Source organism: Natator depressus, chromosome 14 (genome assembly GCF_965152275.1).
Source record: "Natator depressus isolate rNatDep1 chromosome 14, rNatDep2.hap1, whole genome shotgun sequence".
Classification (NCBI taxonomy): domain Eukaryota; kingdom Metazoa; phylum Chordata; order Testudines; family Cheloniidae; genus Natator; species Natator depressus.
The window spans coordinates 43358874-43369639 of NC_134247.1; the positions used below are offsets into that span (position 1 = coordinate 43358874).

At 56.5% G+C, this 10766-nt stretch overlaps 1 pseudogene; it reads right to left on the reverse strand.

Moving 5' to 3' along the window:
* Positions 1-493: 493 nt before the first annotated feature.
* LOC141998548 (C-type lectin domain family 2 member D-like) lies at positions 494-8645 on the reverse strand (annotated as a pseudogene).
* Between the last annotated feature and the right edge of the window lie 2121 nt (positions 8646-10766).

Here is a 10766-nt window from a genome sequence, read left to right on the forward strand (position 1 = left end):
GGGGACTTTGGCATGACCTGGCACCTGGTCTGTCTGTGTCACACCGACCCCCTCCCTGCCTTTTTCAAACCCCCTGGGCTCCAGGAAGGGAGAGAACAGACATTTCTCCTCTTACTCCTACTTTCCAGGCCCTACGTGTCCCATGAGGAGTGTAACAGGGGTCCTACTCCCTTGGCAGGTGCAGCGCTCTTAAAACTAAAAATGGAAAATTAAAACCAGTTTTAAACGTTCATTCTTTCATCCAAAGCAATATCTGGCAACAAAAACCAGGAACTGGTGGTGTAAACCTGCAAACTTCAAAATCAATTGGGTTTTCAAAACACCCCAAAAACTGACCCATAAAAAAATCTTGTTAAAAAGTTTCTTGGGGCGGGGGGGGGGGGGAAATGGAGAACATCCCCCCTCAGCTCTATTCCAGACAATAGAATGGGAATGATGAATATTTTTAAAAGATTGCATAGATAATTTTCTATAGTAAAAAGCTTCTGTGGGGGAATGTCAGGGCAGTGAAAGCAGAGGCTGGTGCCTTGGCTCAGTTAGGCAGAGTTCCTGGTCCAGCTGAGGAGGGGTAGGAAAGGCTGGATTTGAGCCGTTCCACTGGCGGAAAAAGAGGTGGCACGGCTGGGGGGACAAGATGTGCAAACAGCATCTCTGGTTTTCACCTGAGTCCACAGTGCTCTGCCCAGTGATGCGCAGAGCATTCCCCGATATTCCGGAATTGCTCAGATGTGATGGTCACAAGAAATCACAGACCGGCTTTTCCAGGGCTAGATTCTATAATACTCTTGTTATCAGCCCCCTTCCACGGCAGCCTCCTGTGCCTGTGTAAATGCATCGGGTTTGGTGCAGATCCAGGGTCTCTCACTGGTGCATCGCAAGCTGCTGACCGCACTCAGACCGTTCAGATACGCGCAGTCTCCTCCTCCTATTGGAAACCTGCAAGACAGAAGCCAGGGAGCTGGTGTCAGGCAGGAGTTGGACATTTCCCATCAGTCACAGGCAGGGAGAGACGCTCTCGCACAGTGCAGGGAGCTGCTGCACTCACAGCCCCTCACGATTCCCCTTCCTGCACCTGCCACAGGCCCCAGCTAGAAAGGGGGCAGTGGGGCAGCAAGGCCAGGAAAGGTTCGAAGATCAACTGACCTCCATGGAGCATTTATGCCGGGTGGGTACTAACCCAGGTCCTACTCCTCCCCGCACACCCAGCTGGGTCTGGATGGGCCCCTGCAGGCCCAACCCACCCAAACTGCCCCGGGCGCAGGTTCCAGGTGACTCTCAGCGTGGCGAGGAGCAGCAGTAACGCCGCACAGAGGAGCTGGGTCCAGGGCTCCCTGGACAGTTTACATCAGCTCTCAGGCCAGAGGCCTGTCAGGACAGGCTGTATTGCAGGGGGCGGCTGGAGTGAAATGCCAGCAGCACAAACCCAGTGGCCATGGGGTGACCCCAGCCACTCACACAGAGCTTCCCGTGAGAGCTGGAGGCCAGCGCTTCCCACCTGGGAACAGGGTGGGATCCAGGCCCACAGGCAAATCCTCCCCCATGGTCCCATCCTGGCTACTCACAGTAGTCAGGTGCTGGGCTGGGAGGAGGCCCAGCACTACTCTTTGGGCAGGCTGGGATCTCCCTGCCCTCAGGCCACCAGCCTCTGGCTCGGGGTGAGATCTGTCCCAGAGAAGGGAGAACCCAGCCCACAGCCACCTGAGCAGATGGCTGTGGGTGGCTCCCCCACCCGCATCACCCCAGAAGAGCTCTGATTGGATGGCCATGATGCACCCAGAGCCTTCTGCTGGGGTGGGCGCCCGCAGGGTGGCAGATTTCAGGGTTAACACCCCACTGAGATGCCGGTTTACCCAGTTCCGGTAAATTGGCATCACATTAGCTATCCTCCAGTCATCGGGTACAGAAGCGGATTGAAATGATAGGTTACAGACTACAGTTAGTAGTCCTGCAATTTCACATTTGAGTTCCTGGGCCTGGTGACTTGTTACTCTTTAGTTTCTCAGTTTGTTCCAAAACCTCCTCTAATGACACCTCCATCTGGGACAGTTCCTCAGATCTGTCACCTAAAAAGAACGGCTCAGGTTTGGGAATCTCCCTCACATGCTCAGCCGTGAAGACTGCTGCAAAGAATTCATTTCGTTTCTCTGCAATGGCATGGTGCCAGCTGCGGTGTAGACAGACCCCAAACAGGCCTGCTAACAGACGGGCTCAGGAGGCAATCACAGAGACAGACTGCTGCCGACATCAGGGCATCCTTGCTGGAATATGTGAAAATATCTGGCTGGGATCAAACAACAGGTCATCAACTGACTTGTTTTCTAAGCCTCCTCTGGGCACATTTTCCAGCTTCCCATCAATCGCAAAGGGCTTTTTTAAAAATGCCATTCAGCTGTAAGTACCTAAGACTGGTCACACTGGGTCAGACCAATGGTCCATCTAGCCCAGTGTCCTTTCCTCCGATACTGGCCAGTGGTAGGTGCTTCCGAGGGAATGAACAGAACAGGGTCAGGATCGACTGATCCATCCCATTCACACCCAGCTTCCGGCAGTCAGATGTTTATGGACACTCAGAGCATGGGGCTGCATCCCTGACCTTCCTGGCTGATAGGAACTGGTCGAGCTATCCTCTGTGAACTGATCTACTTCTTGATTGAACAGAGTTATACTATCGGCCTTCACAACATCCCCTGGCAACAAGCTCCACAGGTTGACTGTGTGTTGTGTGCAGAAATACTTCCTTTGGTTTGTGTCAGACCCGCTGCCTATTCATTTAATTGTGGCAGGTTTCAGAGTAGCAGCCGTGTGAGTCTGTATTCGCAAAAAGAAAAGGAGGACTTGTGGCACCTTAGAGACTAACCAATTTAGTTGAGCATAAGCTTTCGTGAGCTACAGCTCCCTTCATCGGATGCATTCAGTGGAAAATAACAGTGAGTAAATTTATATATACACAGAACATGAAAAAATGGGTGTTTAAAACTATTTCCCCTTGTTTATTTCTCCCCCCACTCCCCCACTGTTCCTCAGACGCTCATGTTAACTCCTGGAAATGGCCCACCTTGATTCTCTCCCCCCACCCCACTCCCCTGCTGGTAATAGCTCATCTTAAGTGATCACTCTCCTTACAGTATGCATGTTGAACACCCATTTTTTCATGTTCTGTGTGTATATAAATTTACTCACTGTTATTTTCCACTGAATGCATCCGATGAAGTGAGCTGTAGCTCACGAAAGCTTATGCTCAACTAAATTGGTTAGTCTCTAAGATGCCACAAGTCCTCCTTTTCTTTTTTCATTTAATTGTGTGACTGCCAGTTCTTGCATTATGTGAAGGAGTAAATAACACTTCCCTCTTCACTTTCTCGACCCCACTCATGATTTTATAGACCTCTTATATCCCCCCCTTTAGTCATCTCCCCTCATATGGAAGCTGTTCTAATCATCTGTTCATATGGAATGCTCTAATCATTTTCGTTGCCTGCCTCTGTACCATTTCCAATTCTAATAGATCCTTTTTGAAATGGGGCAACCAGATCTGCACACAGTGTTCCAGGTGTGGGGGTACCATAGATTTATACAGTGGCATGATGATATTTTATGCCTTTTTCTCTATCCCTTTCCTAACGTTTTTTAAAGGATGCTCGTTTTTTGCCTCTAACCACCTGGCATTTCCCCCCCCCCCCCCAAGGATGTTAAATTTAATTACATTATGGTCACTATTACTGAGCAGTTCAGCTACATTCCCCACTTGGACCGGACCCTGTACTCCGCTTAGGCCTAAATCAAGAATTGCCCCTTCCCTTGTGGGTGCCAGGATTAGCTGCTCCAACAAGCCATCATTGATGGTGTCTAAAAATCACTTCTCTGCATCCCATCCAGAGGGGACATGTTCCCAGACAATATGGGGATAGTTGAAAACCCCCATTATTATTGGGTTTTCTGCTTTTGTAGCCTCTCTAATCTCTGTAAATTTCACAGTCCCCATCCTGGTCAGTAGTATACTCCTGCTGCTAGATTCTTATTCTTCAAGCGTGGAATTTCTATTCTGAGACATGCTAGCATACAGTTGGATTCATTTAAGATTTTTACTCTACTTTACTCTATGCTTTCCTGGACATATAGTGCCACTCCCCCGCCAGCGTGACCTACTCTGCCGTTCTTTCAGTGCTGATGGTCCAGGGTCAAACCCTGCTATCGGCTCAACTGGGGTTTGGTTATCTGATCCCACCCACATCCCACTGAAATCCCTCTTGGGATGTCGTCTGGGCCATCTCTACTGTACCCCAGTTCTCATGGCAGCCCCAGGCACTCAGCATTGGTGACTATCAGGCGTCTTTAACGCAGATGGCCCCACTAAAGCCAGACAGATGTGAAAGCTTTGGCCAGTCTCCCAGCAGACAACACTTGCTTCCACCCATCACTAACACGCAGAGTACATAGCACTGACTGGTGAGTCGGCTGAACTCGCTATCTCAGACACCAGGGACCCAAAGCCCAGGGAATTCACAGAGGACTTACAGGTTGTTGAATTTGGTGCCATTGGCCCATTTCCAGAGCTGCCCAGGGTCCCTCCGGAGGCCAATCCAGTGGTCAAATCTACCTTTATAGCGCAGCAGGAAAGCCTAAAAACAGCAGAGGGAGAGGTGGGGTCAGAGCACAGGCTCTGTGCACCAGAGAATCACAAGGAGACACTGAAGGGCTCTGTTTTCAGGGAACGGCTGGGGATTTTCGCCTCCCTCTTGCCCAACTCTGGGTAATTCAGTATTAACTTTCCCATCCCAAACCCAGCTCTCCCTCACACCAATCTGCCCGGGGCTGGAGCAGCTCTTGGGTGCTGCTGGATCTAAGCTGCCCCCGCACCTCTCTACAGAAGGCCACAGTCTGTGTCAAAGCCTCGCCTTACAGAACAGCCGAGCTCCCCTCCCCATCACAGGGGAAGGGGAAGGAAAGAGCCCAGCTCAGCTCAATAAGGGATGCTGGGAAGGGCCAGGGATGAGAGAAGAGCCACCAAATCCTCAGCCAGAAGGGGCCAGGGCTAAGAGGAGCCCCCCCATCCTCATCTGGCTACCCAAGAGCACTGGCTCTTCAAGTCAATCTGGGATCTCAGTACCCCTTTGGCCCCATGCCACCCAGAAGACACTCAAGCCAGCCTAGCCCGAGAGAGGGGCGGTCTCCTTTTGAGAGGGCTGACAGCGAGTGATCCCCACAGTCAGACACGGACACTAGAGGTGCCCCGGGCCAGCCAGACAGGCCTGGCATTCAGCAACTGGAAGCTCATTTACTCAGAGCTGCTCCTCGAGCCCAGGTTCTCCTGCAGCAGCTGCTGAGTCAAGACCAGAACGTTGCAATTCGAGCATCTCTCACCATTTCCTGCTCACTGTTGATCTGAGCCAGGGAGGCGCTGAGCTCAGAGCAGTAGGTCAGGCTGTAGGTCCAGTTCCTTTCGGCCTCAGAGAAATAGTAGCATTTCCCTCAGTATCCGATCCAGCCGTCTGGGCACGTGGGGCCAGCAGGGGGGGCCAGATCAGCTGACGGAAGCTGAGGTCTCCACACTGAGAATGAGATAGTGGCACGTGGTGAGAGTGAGACCCGCCACCCGCCAACGAGGAGAACATGGGGAGATCAGCCCCTGCGCCCCAGGCTTCTGAGACACCTCGAACCAGGGTGGGTACTGAAAGACCGTGAGGGAGCCAGGAGGACGCTGGGAATCCAGCCCCAGAGCGGGGTTATCTGACTCTGCTCTCCCTCTCTTGGGTTCACATTCAACAGGGATGCAGCTGACAAACCGCTCATGCCATGAAGCCCAGGACAGAGAGCTGGGCCCAAGCTCAGCGTTACAACACGGGATGGGGAGAGAGCTGCAGAGGGAGGGGACAGTTACCAGGGGGCCAGCACGGGGGCAATAATTAATGGGTAGGAGATTAACTTCAACATGATTTGCCAGGTCTAGTACCCCAAGGAGTTCTCCTAGCCTGGACTGCTGCCCCCTCCCCCTGCTCTGCGCTTTGCTTCCCTGGAGAGGCAGGTTGAGATGAAGACGGGAACAAACTCCCTTCCCTTCAGGAGACCGAACGCCCGCTGCCCGGCCTGTCCAGCGCAGCCAGCCAGGTTCACGGTCACCACAAACAGCTGCCATCCGCGCTCGCACACGCTGTCTGTGCAGGCGGGGACGTCAACAGCGCGACGAGACCCTGCCCTGCCGAGGTCACCAATGGGTGGGTTTCACACTGCGTTAAGGGAGGTGTCGGTACTGCGTTCCACGGCTCCTTTCAGTGACACGCCAGCACCTGCCCAGCACTGGGCACCACCCGGCGATGCAGGAAGGCCAGGCTGGCACCTCAGGGCGACATGCTGCAGGCAGAGGGCCCAGCTCATTGCTGCCCTGCACCATCAATCACCACCACTCTGCAGGGGTATCAGTGACGGTGCCTGGGGCCCGGCAACAGTGATTTGGACCCAGAGCGCTCAGAGATGGGCTGGGGGGAGCTAATTTCAGTCCCGACACAGAGAGTGCCCAGGTGCAGGAGTCTGGGAGGGAGCAGGAGGGGGGTCTTGGAGGAACATCCTCCAGAAATCCTCTGTCCCAGGGGCAGAAGCCAGACAGGCCAGGAGGAGAGGCTGACTGGTGGCTGCAGGGGGAATGGGATGTGCAGAGAGGGGGAAGGGAAGGGTGAGAACTCACCTGCCAGGACAATGATGAGAACTAAGAACATGGTTGCGAGGGCGACTGCGAGCACAATTGTACATTTCTTGTAGTTACATCTCCTGCAGTTGCGACGAGGGTCTGAAACAGAAAGACCTGTCAGGCAGGGCCGCGAGGACACGTCTCCCCCACGGCACCAGGGCTGGAGCTGCCTTAGAACAGTGGTTCTCACACACCGGTTCGTGTACCCCTGGGGGTAAGCAGAAGTCTTCCACGGGGCACATCAACTCATCTAGAGATTTGCCCCTTGCAGAGTGCTGGCTGGGCCCACACTGCCAAGTGCCCCGTCCCCACACACTGGGGTCTCACACTGGCCATACACAGCAGAAGGGGGGAGAACAAACCAGTCAGAGATGGCCCAGGGCAGTCACAGGGAGTCTGACACACCCAGCCCAGAAGGCCCCTGCACAGCCCCACGGCCACCGCTGTGTCTGCCAGACAGCAGCTGTGAGCCAGGGATCGGTGCCCTGAGAGCCCCTGGGGGTGATCCAGTCCCTGCTGCCCACAGACGGGGGGTGTTGCTGGGCACTGGCTGCTGCCACTGAGAGCCTGGCCCCATGTTGGGCAGCCTCAGTGTCTCTCTCCAGCCTGTTCCCAGGCAGTGACACCCCATTACCTGGCTCCCCTCCAGTCTCCAGGTGTCCATGGCCCTCACCATGGCACTCCTGCCGCGTCTCTTCGTTCCCAGCAGGTCCAGCTGCTGGCCCCATCGTCTCTCTCAGCGACACTCGGGCTGCACACGCTGCTGGAGGCGCTGGGCTGGGGTCGGCTCCTCTCTGTGACTGGGTCCGATTCAGCAGCAGCGAAGCCAAGCTGGGGCGGGGGTCCTGGCCCTGGCTCTCCGCACACCCTGCTCCGCACACCCTGCTCCGCACTCTCCAGCCGATCTGAAAGTTGAGACGGACCCAGCAGAGCAGGGCAGGTCAGTGGGGGACGGGACACGATTTGTGGTTTCCCGTTCCCTGCCCAGCAGCCCAACCCCATGCCAGAGGCGGTGCTATGGTGACTGAACCCCCTTAAACGTCATCGGCCCCTCCACCCCCCAGGGCTTCAGAGACCTGATCTGCTACGGACCCCACCCGCTGGGCACCACCCACACGTGACAGGCACCCAGCTGGGGTTGACAGGAGGAAAAAACCCTCCCTCCCCACACATAACTCCTGCAATCGAGAGCAAGTCGAGAATCCTAACAGGAGTGGGGAGTTGGTGGGCGGGCGGGCGGAGAGAAACAGGATGGACTAAGTAAAATCAAGGCAATTAAATCACCAAGTCCAACGCCTCAATTGACATGATCAAGTTTAATCAACTTATCGATTTACACTTCAGTTATTTTCTAAGGTCAAGTGCCCACTCAGTGGGTGACAGAACCATTAAAACTTCATGTCCAAAACTTCCCCCACTGGGGGGGGGGGGTGGGAAGGGGCGGGGAAATTGTGGGAGAGGCCCTTTCCTTCCCCCTTTTTCATTGGGAATGCAGAAAGGGGGAGGATGCCCGTGGGAAGCCCGGCCTAGGGCCCCGAAGGTTGCGGGTGACAGGGGGCAATAGTGCGCTCATGCCCCCACCACCACTGGCTTGGGGCCATGGGAGGGGAAGGACCCAGGTAGCTCCATGCTGCACACAGGTGCCCCATCCCCAGCGAGCAGAGCAGGGGGGTGGGGAGAGCCACCAGACACTTAAGACAGACCCCGGGCCCCGGGGCCGCCCCCGGCCGCGGGCCCCGGCCCCGGCCCCGGGGCCGCCCCCGGCCCCGACCCCGACCCCGCCCCCGGGGCCGGGGCCGGGAGGAGTGGGAGGAAGAGGGACCGCTTGTGACTAGACGCGCCCCGGCCGGCCGCTCACCAGCTACTGCTGCAGCCGCCGTCTCCAGCCACCCTCAAGGAAGGCAGCGCAGCGGTGCCCCGTTTTCAGCCGCGCGGGGCGGAGGAACGCGGCGTGTGGGGGGGCGGGCGGTGAGTGACGTGGACACGCCTCTTCCCCAACCACCTGCAACCCGCCCCCCGTGCCTCCAAGATCGGGGGAGACTCCCCCTCGTGGCCTGCGCCAGCCAGCGCCCCACTGGGTGTGCCAGGGCCCGGAGCCTCCCCTCTGCCACCTCCAGGGCCCGGGGCCTCCTGTGTGTGACAGCCCCATGGCCCGGCATCTCCCCTCTGCCATCGCCACAGCCCCCCGGTGCCATCCCCAGGGCCCGGCCCAGCTCCGGGGGCCTTTAAAGCCCCGACCAGTATAAAAAAACAAAAAAGTGAAGCTTCAAGTTTACGTCACCAGACCTGCTCCTGAGGACCGGCCAACTCCCTCCGTCCCCCGGCCTCTTCCTCCCCCCTCCCTCTTCCCGGGCTGAGGGGGGCTCCGTCCCCTCTCCCTGCCCCTCCCCCTCCCCCTCTCCGGGCTGCGGGGGGGGGGCCTCTGTTCCCCCTGCCTCTCTGGGGGCTGGGGCTTCCGTCCCCTCTCCCTCCCCCTCTGTGGGCTGCGGGGGAGGCCTCTGGCCCCTCTCCCTCTCTGGGCTGGGGGGGGGGCTCCATCCCTTCTCCCTCCCTCTCCCCCTTTCCGGGCTAGGGTGGGTGTCCCGGAGTCCCCGGGCGATGCTCTGGAACTGCTCCCCATGAAGCCAGGCAGGACTCTGGGGAAGTCTCCTCTCTGGGAGCAGCCTGTCTGCAGGACACACAGCTCTCACAGCTTCCACCTTCCTGAGTCTGACCTCGGAGCATTCAGCCTCCTCTGCCCCTCCCTGCGCTACCCACAGCGAGTCCGCCCAGGCGGGGTCCTGGGGAAGCCAGAGGGTCCTGCCCCCCAACTCCGCAGTCAGACGGGACTCTCAGCCAGCCAGTAAAACAGGTGGTTTATTAGATGACAGGAACATGGTCTAACACAGAGCTTGTAGGTGCAGAGAACGGGACCCCTCAGCTGGGTCCATTTTGGGGGGCAGTGAGCCAGACAACCCCGTCTGCCCTTTACTCCATGTCCCCAGCCAGCCCCAATCTGAAACTCCCTCCAGCCCCTCCTCCTCTGGGCTTTGTCCCTTTCCCAGGCCAGGAGGTCACCTGATTCCTTTGTTCTCCAACCCTTTAGCTCTCATCTTGCATGGGGTAAGGGCCCCGGGCCATTAGTTACCAGGAAAAAGGGTGTCGGCCATTCTCTGTGCCAGACCCCTGCACGCACCTGCCCTCTAGAGCTCTGCAATGATCATACACCCTTATCCCACCCCCTAGATACTTAAGAACTGCTTAGGGGAAACTGAGGCACCCCCACACTATTCAGAGGAAACATTAAGAACAGTCCTGCTTCATCACAGTTGCCTCACCCTGAATGTCACTGATCCCCCAGTTTATAATGCGTGTCCCTGGCCGCTTCTCCTGCTAATTTGAACCTCAGGGAACACATCAAAGCTCTCTCCTGTCCCCCACAGCTGCTGGGTTTGGGCCACTGCCCAACAACTTTGGGTTCTGTTCTTGATCTCCTGGTGGTGGAGCCTTTAGGGGTCACCTTTTCAAGCTTTTCTCCCCATCCAGGAGGGCTAGAACAAGAAAAACTTCTGACAAAACTGGCCAACCCCGCCAAAATCTTCTACCAGAATCAGAAAAAATTAGTCCAGAATGATTGAAAACGGAACAATTTTTGGTTTTTGAATTTTCCAGGAAGACAGTGAATGTTTTGTATTAAAGCCGACACTTTCCACAAAAACTCGCCTTTAATCAAACACCCAATTTTTCCTAAAAAAAAAAAGTCAATGGAACCATTTCAGTCCACTGCTTACAGCTGCTGTGAAATCCCCCATCCCACCCACCCCAGTTCCCACAACCTCCCCCCCAACTCCAGCCCCTGCACCCATTGCACACACAGCTGCACCCCCTGCCTGGCCATAGGGCCCCTTCCCTGTCCCCCCAAGAGCAGCTGCAGGAGATCCCAATGGGGGGATCCGCACAGGGACCAGCCAGCTGCACCTGCTGCCGCTCAGCCCTGCAGGGTCCGTGTTTAGCCTCTCCCCGTCCCCGTCCCGGGCAGAGAAGTGCGGTACCTGGGGCTGTGCCAGGCCCATCCCTGCCATGAAGATGCCCTGTGGGCTGCGGT